We start from the raw sequence: 13,722 nt of genomic DNA, 5'->3' as shown, positions 1-13,722 counted from the left end.
TACCTTTTAGAGAGTGAAGATGTCACCATTTTAACTCAACACAAGTCTCTCATCTCTGTTGTGCAGGACCGGGAACCGGTGAGTCCAGTTCCGGGCCTCACACCAAGTGAGGCCAAACAGGTTTGGCGGAACGCGGCTCACCCCGCTCTCCAGAACAGGCACAAGGACTTATCGTGGATGGTGGCTCATGAGATCCTCCCGGTCAGGGCGGTTATGCACTCCAGAGGCATGGCCAAAAACCCCATCTGCCCGCGGTCCGGCTGCAATTCCCCGGAGACCGTCCACCACCTGCTCTGGGAGTGCAGCACTGCGCGGGACCTGTGGGCCAAGACCGGCCCCCTGTATTTCCCGTGCCTACCAGCGGGTGGGGCCCAGTTCGGGTACCAGCTCGCCATCCTTGGGGTGGGCCGGGGCTTGAAGGACTTGACGGCACAGAAATTTACCTCGCTCTGGCTCACCCTCAACGTCATCAAGGATGCCATCTGGGCCACCAGAAACCTGCTGGTGGGGAAGCGCGTTACGGTAACCCTCCATGCATGCGAGCTAAAGGTAACATCAATGCTGCAGGGGTACCGGACGACGATATTCGGACGGGGGGGCCGGGGTCGCACGGAGAGGGTCCCGGCAGGCACCGACCCTGGCCGCCCGTAGATGCACCCTCACCACTCTGGCTACGGGAACAGCGGGCCAGCGGGCCGGAGGAGAGGGGATCTCCGCTGAGTCCATAAAGTAGCATCTCATGTCCCTGTTCTGGAGAGTGGGGTGATGACCCACTTGATAAGGACTCACCCCCGGTCTTGCACAACAGATGATTTTTAATTGGTGTTTTTTATTGTTTTATCATGAAATAGGTTTTATTAACATACATATATATATATATATACGAGGCTTGTTTGCTTTTTTTAAAATTTGTATTTTACTTTTGGAACTGACCGTACCTTTTAAACACACCTCAATAATGGACTTTTAAAAACAAGCAAAACACTGTGGTTTTAATCAATGCTTTTTAATAATGATTGTTTCTTTCATTTTACCATGTGTATTTATTATATATTATATTGCTTGTTTTAATGTGTGATTAAAAAGAAAATGGTGTGTGAAAACGAAAAAAATGCAAATGAAAAAAATGTAAATGGTGACAATAAAACTTTTTCGAAAGAAAAAAATCTGCCAGCGTTTTTAGGTCTCCCAAAACTTACCAAAGCCGAGATGGGCATCGCCGTGTCCGGCTTCCTCCCTGCTGCGTCTTAGCAGCATCGCTTCTCGGCCTTTTGGCTAAGATCAAGTGTAGTATCTGTTCTTATCAGTTTAATATCTGATACGTCCCCCATCCGGGGACTACATATTAAATGGATTTTTAGATCACGGAGCTGGAGCCGGGGCTTGCTCCGTCCACTCCATGCATCGGCCTGGTATTGCAGTGTCTCCAGGAACGGTGTGCTTTCCCTTTTTGGGGATTGCCATTTATTGTGTCGAATAGCAGAACAAGGAATGAGAGCTGCCATTGCAGATGCTGTGGTTTATTGCAAACTTTTTTCCTGATGTGTCCTCCTGGGGTCTTGGACTCTTCCACTAACGATGCACCCACCTGAGGTCTTGAAGTCTTTCACAGACGAGGTGGTGCATCGAATCAGGTGTGTTTGTTTAAAGAGAGTCATCTAAAACTGGCGTTGGGAAGCACCGGCCCATGAGCTTGGCAGTTTCCAGGCCAGTAACGGAAGGCACCCGTCCTTCCTTTCCTGGAGCGGGGGCGGAGGGCTAACCGTTGGTGAGGATGGTAGAGATGCAAATCAGACCTCTGGCTGACCGCCTGGGCCTTCATACTTACCTGGCAGGGGAGACACCATGATCAAGAAGGCGGTTCACCCAGGGCGAGGCTTGTCCATTGCACTCCGGCCATGCTGACCCCTGCGAATTCCCCAAATGCGGGAATCTCGACTGCATAATTTATGGTAGTGGGGGACTGCGTTCGCGCTCTCCCCTGAAATTGTTGGTGAAACAAAGCAGAAGAGGTTTTTACAGTTTTTTATTTATTTCCATTTCAGAATGGGGAGTTCTGTCACATGCGAGATACGTGTTGTGCGCCTGTGAAACAAAGTCACTTACGCTCTTGAAAAATCAGACCTTGGTGGGTAGTTTAGTTCGAACATAGCGCAGACCTTACTTTGAAAGTAGATTGGACTGACTGCAGCCTAGCTGTATCTGTCTCCATGTTGTTTGTTTGTCCTTTTTTTCAATTCGTATTAATTTTGTTGTCGCTTACAGCGCCACCTAGTGGCCTGTCGCCGCGCCCTTTTTCACCTGGCCTCGGACTGAGCCCCTGCACAGGTGTGCCGATTTGGGTGAAGGGATCTCACTCCTTCCCGGAGTTATAGCCATTCGAGCCACCTCGGACACGCCACCTTAGCACGTTTTGAGGTCCCCTCGCCAAGGTGAATGGAAATTTCCTCTTTTTTTGGATGATTATTGACAGTCAGACTCCAGAGAAGCTTTCTGTGCTGATTTGGGTGGGACTGGGCCAAATACCTGGCGCTAGGTTGCAAAAGAAGGTTTTCGACAAAATCCAAAATACCCGAAAATTTCGTCAGAGCGACGAGCCAATCTGAGACCTGCGTCTCGTTCGGCTCGAGCCAAGGATTCCGATGACATAAGGCACGTGGCTCTGCGACCAACCGTTTGGGAGTTACGAGCGATGCCGTACTTTCCGTCGCTGCAGTTCCACCGTCAGGCCGATCGGGACAAGGCCCGGTGACGTTGCAGACAGGGGAGGGTACTACGATCCCGCAGTGTTTCGGGTGTTTTCATCTTTGTTTGATTGTCTTTTTACATTACATTTTCCCTATTTTTCAGCTTACGGCGCCACCTACTGGCCTGTCGCCACGCCCCTTTTCACCTGGCCTCGGACTGAGCCCCTGCACAGGTGTGCCGATTTGGGTGAAGGGATCTCACTCCTTCCCGGAGTTATAGCCATTCGAGCCACCTCGGACACGCCACCTTAGCACGTTTTGAGGTCCCCTCGCCAAGGTGAATGGAAATTTCCTCTTTTTTTGGATGATTATTGACAGTCAGACTCCAGAGAAGCTTTCTGTGCTGATTTGGGTGGGACTGGGCCAAATACCTGGCGCTAGGTTGCAAAAGAAGGTTTTCGACAAAATCCAAAATACCCGAAAATTTCGTCAGAGCGACGAGCCAATCTGAGACCTGCGTCTCGTTCGGCTCGAGCCAAGGATTCCGATGACATAAGGCACGTGGCTCTGCGACCAACCGTTTGGGAGTTACGAGCGATGCCGTACTTTCCGTCGCTGCAGTTCCACCGTCAGGCCGATCGGGACAAGGCCCGGTGACGTTGCAGACAGGGGAGGGTACTACGATCCCGCAGTGTTTCGGGTGTTTTCATCTTTGTTTGATTGTCTTTTTACATTACATTTTCCCTATTTTTCAGCTTACGGCGCCACCTACTGGCCTGTCGCCACGCCCCTTTTCACCTGGCCTCGGACTGAGCCCCTGCACAGGTGTGCCGATTTGGGTGAAGGGATCTCACTCCTTCCCGGAGTTATAGCCATTCGAGCCACCTCGGACACGCCACCTTAGCACGTTTTGAGGTCCCCTCGCCAAGGTGAATGGAAATTTCCTCTTTTTTTGGATGATTATTGACAGTCAGACTCCAGAGAAGCTTTCTGTGCTGATTTGGGTGGGACTGGGCCAAATACCTGGCGCTAGGTTGCAAAAGAAGGTTTTCGACAAAATCCAAAATACCCGAAAATTTCGTCAGAGCGACGAGCCAATCTGAGACCTGCGTCTCGTTCGGCTCGAGCCAAGGATTCCGATGACATAAGGCACGTGGCTCTGCGACCAACCGTTTGGGAGTTACGAGCGATGCCGTACTTTCCGTCAGGCCGATCGGGACGAGGCCCGGTGACGTTGTAGACAGGGGAGGCTACCACCATCCCCCAGCGTTTTTAGGTCTCCCAAAACTTACCAAAGCCGAGATGGGCATCGCCGTGTCCGGCTTCCTCCCTGCTGCGTCTTAGCAGCATCGCTTCTCGGCCTTTTGGCTAAGATCAAGTGTAGTATCTGTTCTTATCAGTTTAATATCTGATACGTCCCCCATCCGGGGACTACATATTAAATGGATTTTTAGATCACGGAGCTGGAGCCGGGGCTTGCTCCGTCCACTCCATGCATCGGCCTGGTATTGCAGTGTCTCCAGGAACGGTGTGCTTTCCCTTTTTGGGGATTGCCATTTATTGTGTCGAATAGCAGAACAAGGAATGAGAGCTGCCATTGCAGATGCTGTGGTTTATTGCAAACTTTTTTCCTGATGTGTCCTCCTGGGGTCTTGGACTCTTCCACTAACGATGCACCCACCTGAGGTCTTGAAGTCTTTCACAGACGAGGTGGTGCATCGAATCAGGTGTGTTTGTTTAAAGAGAGTCATCTAAAACTGGCGTTGGGAAGCACCGGCCCATGAGCTTGGCAGTTTCCAGGCCAGTAACGGAAGGCACCCGTCCTTCCTTTCCTGGAGCGGGGGCGGAGGGCTAACCGTTGGTGAGGATGGTAGAGATGCAAATCAGACCTCTGGCTGACCGCCTGGGCCTTCATACTTACCTGGCAGGGGAGACACCATGATCAAGAAGGCGGTTCACCCAGGGCGAGGCTTGTCCATTGCACTCCGGCCATGCTGACCCCTGCGAATTCCCCAAATGCGGGAATCTCGACTGCATAATTTATGGTAGTGGGGGACTGCGTTCGCGCTCTCCCCTGAAATTGTTGGTGAAACAAAGCAGAAGAGGTTTTTACAGTTTTTTATTTATTTCCATTTCAGAATGGGGAGTTCTGTCACATGCGAGATACGTGTTGTGCGCCTGTGAAACAAAGTCACTTACGCTCTTGAAAAATCAGACCTTGGTGGGTAGTTTAGTTCGAACATAGCGCAGACCTTACTTTGAAAGTAGATTGGACTGACTGCAGCCTAGCTGTATCTGTCTCCATGTTGTTTGTTTGTCCTTTTTTTCAATTCGTATTAATTTTGTTGTCGCTTACAGCGCCACCTAGTGGCCTGTCGCCGCGCCCTTTTTCACCTGGCCTCGGACTGAGCCCCTGCACAGGTGTGCCGATTTGGGTGAAGGGATCTCACTCCTTCCCGGAGTTATAGCCATTCGAGCCACCTCGGACACGCCACCTTAGCACGTTTTGAGGTCCCCTCGCCAAGGTGAATGGAAATTTCCTCTTTTTTTGGATGATTATTGACAGTCAGACTCCAGAGAAGCTTTCTGTGCTGATTTGGGTGGGACTGGGCCAAATACCTGGCGCTAGGTTGCAAAAGAAGGTTTTCGACAAAATCCAAAATACCCGAAAATTTCGTCAGAGCGACGAGCCAATCTGAGACCTGCGTCTCGTTCGGCTCGAGCCAAGGATTCCGATGACATAAGGCACGTGGCTCTGCGACCAACCGTTTGGGAGTTACGAGCGATGCCGTACTTTCCGTCGCTGCAGTTCCACCGTCAGGCCGATCGGGACAAGGCCCGGTGACGTTGCAGACAGGGGAGGGTACTACGATCCCGCAGTGTTTCGGGTGTTTTCATCTTTGTTTGATTGTCTTTTTACATTACATTTTCCCTATTTTTCAGCTTACGGCGCCACCTACTGGCCTGTCGCCACGCCCCTTTTCACCTGGCCTCGGACTGAGCCCCTGCACAGGTGTGCCGATTTGGGTGAAGGGATCTCACTCCTTCCCGGAGTTATAGCCATTCGAGCCACCTCGGACACGCCACCTTAGCACGTTTTGAGGTCCCCTCGCCAAGGTGAATGGAAATTTCCTCTTTTTTTGGATGATTATTGACAGTCAGACTCCAGAGAAGCTTTCTGTGCTGATTTGGGTGGGACTGGGCCAAATACCTGGCGCTAGGTTGCAAAAGAAGGTTTTCGACAAAATCCAAAATACCCGAAAATTTCGTCAGAGCGACGAGCCAATCTGAGACCTGCGTCTCGTTCGGCTCGAGCCAAGGATTCCGATGACATAAGGCACGTGGCTCTGCGACCAACCGTTTGGGAGTTACGAGCGATGCCGTACTTTCCGTCGCTGCAGTTCCACCGTCAGGCCGATCGGGACAAGGCCCGGTGACGTTGCAGACAGGGGAGGGTACTACGATCCCGCAGTGTTTCGGGTGTTTTCATCTTTGTTTGATTGTCTTTTTACATTACATTTTCCCTATTTTTCAGCTTACGGCGCCACCTACTGGCCTGTCGCCACGCCCCTTTTCACCTGGCCTCGGACTGAGCCCCTGCACAGGTGTGCCGATTTGGGTGAAGGGATCTCACTCCTTCCCGGAGTTATAGCCATTCGAGCCACCTCGGACACGCCACCTTAGCACGTTTTGAGGTCCCCTCGCCAAGGTGAATGGAAATTTCCTCTTTTTTTGGATGATTATTGACAGTCAGACTCCAGAGAAGCTTTCTGTGCTGATTTGGGTGGGACTGGGCCAAATACCTGGCGCTAGGTTGCAAAAGAAGGTTTTCGACAAAATCCAAAATACCCGAAAATTTCGTCAGAGCGACGAGCCAATCTGAGACCTGCGTCTCGTTCGGCTCGAGCCAAGGATTCCGATGACATAAGGCACGTGGCTCTGCGACCAACCGTTTGGGAGTTACGAGCGATGCCGTACTTTCCGTCAGGCCGATCGGGACGAGGCCCGGTGACGTTGTAGACAGGGGAGGCTACCACCATCCCCCAGCGTTTTTAGGTCTCCCAAAACTTACCAAAGCCGAGATGGGCATCGCCGTGTCCGGCTTCCTCCCTGCTGCGTCTTAGCAGCATCGCTTCTCGGCCTTTTGGCTAAGATCAAGTGTAGCGGCGATGGCTACGTCGAGGGGAGATGGTGCTTTGCCGGCCATGATGGCGCGGTTAAAGAATACTGTACGGATTCAAGTGCTACAGAATGCTGTCCGGTCTGTGAAGGAAAACTTCAGGAGGGAATTTGTGGTCGTGGATGTCTTGAAAGGAGTCTTCAACGTAGCAGCTTCATCAGTGTTCTGTCTTCAGGATTTCACCGCAATGGGATTTATGGATCTGACCTTCTTCAATTTAACGGACTGTGTGAGTTTTTTTGAGTCTTGGGGGCATAAAAAGTACAAGTTGTTGGAAGGACTGAGTTTGCACCCTCTGTTTGCACAGGATTACTTACCTCTCACAATCCATCTATATAATCCTTTTGTTGAGGATGTGGAGGTAATGACTTTTCTTGAGAGGCACTGCGAGGCTGTGAAAGGAGGTGAGCGTGTGAGGGATCGGTTTGGGATTTGGACTGGAAAGAGGCGGTTTTTTGTGAAGCTCAAGGTGGACTCCGCAGTCCCTGGAAGCCTGATTCACCTACCTGGGTCCATTTCCATTGGGCCTAACAGGGGCTTTCTCTACTACCCTGGGCAGCCCATGTATTGCAGGAGATGTGGTGGAGAAGGACACATTAAAACAGAATGTGAAGGACAGCGTTGTCGGTTTTGTGGGAAGGCGGACCACGTTGCTTCTGCCTGCCCCGCACCAAAACTTTGTAGCCTTTGTGGCAAGGCCGATCATCTTTATCGTACCTGTCCTTCAAGAAACAAGTCATATGCGAGCATATTGAAGGAAGGTCATGATCTGCAGGCAGACCTGGATGCCATTCTTAGCAGTCTACCAGCAGAAAGGGAGGGGCATCTTCAACAAGCGACAGGTGCGAATGATCAGAGAAGTATGAGTACATCAAGTCAGGAGTGTGCTGGTATGAAGGAACAAGCGGATGGAACTGTGGGGGATCTGATAACCTTGTCCCTGGATGGAAAGGAGGTAAAAGGAGTGGGATCAGAGGAGCAGCTTAATCCATCTCCAGGATGGACAGATCTGGACTTCACAGAGGTGCTTTCTGGGGTGTTGGAGGTGGATAAGGAGCAGACCATTTTGGAGCCTGCAACTGGATCAACCCATCAACGAGAGACAGTATATAGTGAGTCAAAGATGGAGATTGCAGCAGAGTCAGCATCTGGGACTGGCCGTCGCAGAGCCTGGAGTGAGGCCAGTGACCCTGATAATGGGGAAATATGCAAATACAGCAAACTGGAGAACTCTGTTAGTGAGGACTCTGTGAGTCAAGATTGTAATGAGGAGGGCTATGAAGGAAAAGAGAATGAGGAGGGAGGGACAAGCACTGGTTGGGGGGATAGTATTGAAGAGGAAGAGGGAGGGGAAGAAATGATAGCAGAATCCGGGGAATGGTCTGAAGTGGTTTCAAGGAGGGTAAAGGGAGGAAGGGGAAGAAGAGAATGTGGGGAAAATGGGGAGGAATAAGGGGGGAAGTAGGTTGGGGAAGTATTTTGGGCAATGTGGGGGCTTTTGGAGAGAGTCCAAAGGTTTTCAATGGGACTGTTAAGAGTGGCAACATTTAATGTAAGAGGGCTGAAAATGGCAGAGCGCCGGACAGCAGTTTTCTTTTCTGTTAAAGATTTATATTATGATGTTTTGTTTTTGCAAGAATGTCACTTGGAGAATGAAAGGGATGTGGAGAATTTTTCGAAGGATTGGACTCGGGGACCATCCTTTTGGGGAGTGGGGAATGTGAGGGCGGATGGGGTGGGGATTTTATTCTTTTCCTGGGAGGTGATAGTTGAAACATCTGGGGTGATTGTTCCAGGGAGAGTGATGTTTGTGGATGCAAGATGGAGGGGTGTGGCCTTGCGGTTCATAAATGTGTATGTGCCCAGTAAGCGAGAGGAGAGGGAAGGTTTTTTGGGAAAAATATTTCCGTTATTATATACGAACCGGCTGGTGGTCTTGGCAGGGGATTTTAATATGTCCCTAGAAAAAAATTCTGGGGGGGAATTGGCAGGGGTTATTAAAAGTTTTGGATTACAAGATTCAGGTCAGACAGCTGGAGGGGAGGGTTTAGGTTATACATGGTTTAACAGTAGGCAGGAGGCATCACGGTTGGATTATATATTTTTGTCAAAATCTGTTAAAGTTAGTAGCTACACAAGGCAGCCAATGTGGTGCTCAGATCATTGTTTAGTTGGGGCTGGGGCAGAGTTGGAGGCAGGGCAAAGGGGTCGGGGGAAGTGGAGGATGAATGTTACATACCTCAAAGACCAAACCTTCTGTAAGGTTTTCCAGGTATTATATGCTGGGTGGTGCAATTTAAAAGAATTCTACCAGTCACATTCTGACTGGTGGGAAGGGGTGAAGGAGAGGATTAGGTTTTTTTGCAGGGCATGGGGTTTAGCTTTGGAGAAGGCTAAGAGGAATCAAGTGCGTCAATGGACTAAAGAACTGCAAGTTTTATGCTCTCAAGGTCTATTGAGCACTGTGCAAGGGTGGAAGAAAGCCAAACTCTTGCAGGACTCTTTGAATGAACATTATAGAGGGGAAGCACAGAAGTTTGTTATGCAGTCAGGTGTATGTCAGCGTGTGTTAGATGAAAGGCCTACAAAGTTTTTCTTTTCTACTGTGAAGGGCAGGCAGAAGCGTAGCAGTATGGAATGTTTAAATACAGAGAAGGGTAAGGTTTACTCAGTTGAAGGAATGCTCAAGGCTTCAGTTGCCTTTTATAAGGAGCTGTTCGCGAATAGAGAAATAAGAGAGTCAACAACGGAGGGGTTTCTAGAGGATCTGGACAGGACCTTGGAGGAAGAGGAGGCAGGCAGGTTAGAGACGGAGGTCACCTTGAAGGAAGTAGAGGTAGCAATTAAGTCCTTGAAGAGAGGCACGTCTCCAGGTGGTGATGGTCTCCCAGCTGAATTTTATCAAGCCTTCTTGCCTTTAGTAGGCCCTGAACTTATTAAGGTCTATCAGGAAAGTCTGGAAGTGGGGAAATTGCCTATGTCTATGAGGAGGGGGTTGGTGACCCTCCTGCATAAGAAGAATAGTAAGGAGGATTTGGCAAATTGGCGGCCAATAACTTTACTTACTACAGATTATAAGATTCTGGCGAAAGTCTTATGCTTACGGCTTAAGGGGGTGTTAGATTTGGTGGTTCATCCAGATCAAACTTGTGGGGTTCCAGGAAGATCAGGCAGCCTCAATTTAGTTTTGATCCGGGATTTGATCAGTTGGGCTGAGCAACGGCAGCTTCCTTTGGCAATCCTGAGCCTTGACCAGGAAAAGGCCTTTGATAGGGTTAGCCATTCTTTTTTGTGGTCAGTGTTGGAGAAGCTTGGATTTGGCCCAGGGTTCAGAGCCTGGATCCAGCTTCTGTATAGTGAAGCTTTCAGTCAGATTAGGATTAACGGGTTCTATTCTGAACCAGTGAGACAGTTGGGTGGTGTGAGGCAAGGGTGTCCTTTGTCACCCTTGTGCTATATACTGTCTTTAGAGCCTCTGATTAGTCGGCTACGATTAACAGCAGCTCTGACTGGTGTAGTAATGCCAGGTGGAGGAGGGATAAGGGCAAAAGTGTTAGCTTACGCAGATGATATGACAGTCTTTTTGACCACAGAAAAAGATTTTGCAGTGACAGGAGAGATTTTGCATAGTTTTTCTGAAGCCACAGGGGCCAAGATAAATGTCAGTAAATCTTCAGTGATGTTTGTAGGACGGTGGAGTAAGAGGACTGTGGTTCCAGGAGGGTATACCTTGTGTCAGGATGGCATGAAAATCTTGGGTGTTCATTTCTTCAAGGTGAATAGTGCACAACAAAATTGGAAGGGGATGTTGGAATCTTTACAATCTAAAGTAAACCGGTGGAGTGTAAGGGATCTGTCATTATGGGGTAGAGTACAGGTAGTGAAGGCAGATGTGTTGCCCAGTATTAATCATCTGGCTTATGTTTTTCCCCTACCTTTTTGGCAGGGGAGGAGAATGGAGAAGTTGATTTTTTCTTTTATTTGGAGAGGGAGGACTGAGCTAGTATCAAGGGCGCAGATGTTTCGTCCTCTGGCTGAGGGAGGCAGAGGGGTGCCGTGCCTCCCTTGGAAGGTTACGGCTTTGTTTATTGCATTTGCAGCTCGCCTAGTGGTACAGGCTCCAGGGCATAAAGCACATGTGTTGGCTCACTTTTGGTTGGGCTGGCCTTTGAGGCATTTAACAGGGTGGAGTAATAGGGTGCCTTGGTCTCTGGATAGACCTGAACATTATAAAGTGGCGGCAGACACTATTAAAGAAAATCCTTGGTGCTTGGAAGAGTCATTGTTGTTAAATCATAGGAAGCTGTATGATAGGTTGAAGGAGAGCTCAGTTAAGGAAGCTAGAGGGGCAGGGCCTCCAATTGAAGTGAACTGGTTGTCCTTGCAACCAGATTATTTGGTAGGGAGGTGTAAGGATGTGAACTGGTTGGCAGCATTAGGGAGGCTTCCAGTACGGGAGCGTTTATATAGGCATGGTCAGGGCAGATCTCCTTTGTGCCCAGTGGGTTGCGGGGGAGAAGAGACAATTGAGCACGCCTTGTGGTCATGTCCAGGAGCAATGGCTTTATGGGAAGCAGTCACTGGGTGGTGGAGAGAATGGGGAGGACCACTGATTACCCGGGACTTAGTGTTGTATGGAGGAGGGTTGGGAAATATAGAGAAGGATCAGAAAAGAGTAGTATGGGTAACTATCTCAGAAGGGAAGCGTATCTTATGGGACTGGCGTCTAAGGTGCCTGAGGAAGCAGTTGCCTGGTTTAGAACCTCAAAAGTTATTTTCAACACTTTTGGCAAGTTTGGTTAAAGAGGTAAATGGGTATAAGGTCGTTTATGGAGAGGAGGAGACGAGGGCTGTATGGGGGGGACTCCCTCGGGTAGGGGTGGGATAAAGTCTTGGGTGTCAAAAATCTAGTTTTGTTTATGAGGCACTGATAGTAATGTGTTGTTCACTTTATATGAAGTTATTTTTGAGTTCGGAATGTTCAAACTGAAAATGTGTATGCCTTTGTTACAAGAGGTTCATTTGTAAATTTGTATGAGTGTATGGATTTAATAAAAAAAAAAAAAAAAAAAAAAAAATCTGTTCTTATCAGTTTAATATCTGATACGTCCCCCATCCGGGGACTACATATTAAATGGATTTTTAGATCACGGAGCTGGAGCCGGGGCTTGCTCCGTCCACTCCATGCATCGGCCTGGTATTGCAGTGTCTCCAGGAACGGTGTGCTTTCCCTTTTTGGGGATTGCCATTTATTGTGTCGAATAGCAGAACAAGGAATGAGAGCTGCCATTGCAGATGCTGTGGTTTATTGCAAACTTTTTTCCTGATGTGTCCTCCTGGGGTCTTGGACTCTTCCACTAACGATGCACCCACCTGAGGTCTTGAAGTCTTTCACAGACGAGGTGGTGCATCGAATCAGGTGTGTTTGTTTAAAGAGAGTCATCTAAAACTGGCGTTGGGAAGCACCGGCCCATGAGCTTGGCAGTTTCCAGGCCAGTAACGGAAGGCACCCGTCCTTCCTTTCCTGGAGCTGGGGGCGGAGGGCTAACCGTTGGTGAGGATGGTAGAGATGCAAATCAGACCTCTGGCTGACCGCCTGGGCCTTCATACTTACCTGGCAGGGGAGACACCATGATCAAGAAGGCGGTTCACCCAGGGCGAGGCTTGTCCATTGCACTCCGGCCATGCTGACCCCTGCGAATTCCCCAAATGCGGGAATCTCGACTGCATAATTTATGGTAGTGGGGGACTGCGTTCGCGCTCTCCCCTGAAATTGTTGGTGAAACAAAGCAGAAGAGGTTTTTACAGTTTTTTATTTATTTCCATTTCAGAATGGGGAGTTCTGTCACATGCGAGATACGTGTTGTGCGCCTGTGAAACAAAGTCACTTACGCTCTTGAAAAATCAGACCTTGGTGGGTAGTTTAGTTCGAACATAGCGCAGACCTTACTTTGAAAGTAGATTGGACTGACTGCAGCCTAGCTGTATCTGTCTCCATGTTGTTTGTTTGTCCTTTTTTTCAATTCGTATTAATTTTGTTGTCGCTTACAGCGCCACCTAGTGGCCTGTCGCCGCGCCCTTTTTCACCTGGCCTCGGACTGAGCCCCTGCACAGGTGTGCCGATTTGGGTGAAGGGATCTCACTCCTTCCCGGAGTTATAGCCATTCGAGCCACCTCGGACACGCCACCTTAGCACGTTTTGAGGTCCCCTCGCCAAGGTGAATGGGAATTTCCTCTTTTTTTGGATGATTATTGACAGTCAGACTCCAGAGAAGCTTTCTGTGCTGATTTGGGTGGGACTGGGCCAAATACCTGGCGCTAGGTTGCAAAAGAAGGTTTTCGACAAAATCCAAAATACCCGAAAATTTCGTCAGAGCGACGAGCCAATCTGAGACCTGCGTCTCGTTCGGCTCGAGCCAAGGATTCCGATGACATAAGGCACGTGGCTCTGCGACCAACCGTTTGGGAGTTACGAGCGATGCCGTACTTTCCGTCGCTGCAGTTCCACCGTCAGGCCGATCGGGACAAGGCCCGGTGACGTTGCAGACAGGGGAGGGTACTACGATCCCGCAGTGTTTCGGGTGTTTTCATTCTTTGTTTGATTGTCTTTTTACATTACATTTTCCCTATTTTTCAGCTTACGGCGCCACCTACTGGCCTGTCGCCACGCCCCTTTTCACCTGGCCTCGGACTGAGCCCCTGCACAGGTGTGCCGATTTGGGTGAAGGGATCTCACTCCTTCCCGGAGTTATAGCCATTCGAGCCACCTCGGACACGCCACCTTAGCACGTTTTGAGGTCCCCTCGCCAAGGTGAATGGAAATTTCCTCTTTTTTTGGATGATTATTGACAGTCA

At 49.5% G+C, this 13,722-nt stretch overlaps 6 non-coding genes across 6 annotated transcripts; all 6 read left to right on the top strand.

Moving 5' to 3' along the window:
- Positions 1-1,255: 1,255 nt before the first annotated feature.
- LOC128012531 (U2 spliceosomal RNA) lies at positions 1,256-1,446 on the top strand. Its single transcript, XR_008183055.1, has one exon. It is a non-coding gene; the product is annotated as a U2 spliceosomal RNA (small nuclear RNA).
- Positions 1,447-1,820: 374 nt separating this feature from the next.
- On the top strand, positions 1,821-1,984 carry LOC128012276 (U1 spliceosomal RNA). The gene has a single exon (XR_008182799.1). It is a non-coding gene; the product is annotated as a U1 spliceosomal RNA (small nuclear RNA).
- A 2,051-nt stretch (positions 1,985-4,035) lies between these two features.
- Positions 4,036-4,226, top strand: LOC128012530 (U2 spliceosomal RNA). The gene has a single exon (XR_008183054.1). It is a non-coding gene; the product is annotated as a U2 spliceosomal RNA (small nuclear RNA).
- A 374-nt stretch (positions 4,227-4,600) lies between these two features.
- LOC128012274 (U1 spliceosomal RNA) lies at positions 4,601-4,764 on the top strand. The gene has a single exon (XR_008182798.1). It is a non-coding gene; the product is annotated as a U1 spliceosomal RNA (small nuclear RNA).
- Positions 4,765-11,909: 7,145 nt separating this feature from the next.
- Positions 11,910-12,098, top strand: LOC128012681 (U2 spliceosomal RNA). Its single transcript, XR_008183174.1, has one exon. It is a non-coding gene; the product is annotated as a U2 spliceosomal RNA (small nuclear RNA).
- Positions 12,099-12,473: 375 nt separating this feature from the next.
- LOC128012273 (U1 spliceosomal RNA) lies at positions 12,474-12,637 on the top strand. Its single transcript, XR_008182797.1, has one exon. It is a non-coding gene; the product is annotated as a U1 spliceosomal RNA (small nuclear RNA).
- The last annotated feature ends 1,085 nt before the right edge of the window (positions 12,638-13,722 follow it).

This window comes from Carassius gibelio, chromosome B23, assembly GCF_023724105.1.
Source record: "Carassius gibelio isolate Cgi1373 ecotype wild population from Czech Republic chromosome B23, carGib1.2-hapl.c, whole genome shotgun sequence".
Lineage (NCBI taxonomy): Eukaryota > Metazoa > Chordata > Actinopteri > Cypriniformes > Cyprinidae > Carassius > Carassius gibelio.
This window is presented reverse-complemented; position numbering and strand designations above follow the sequence as displayed.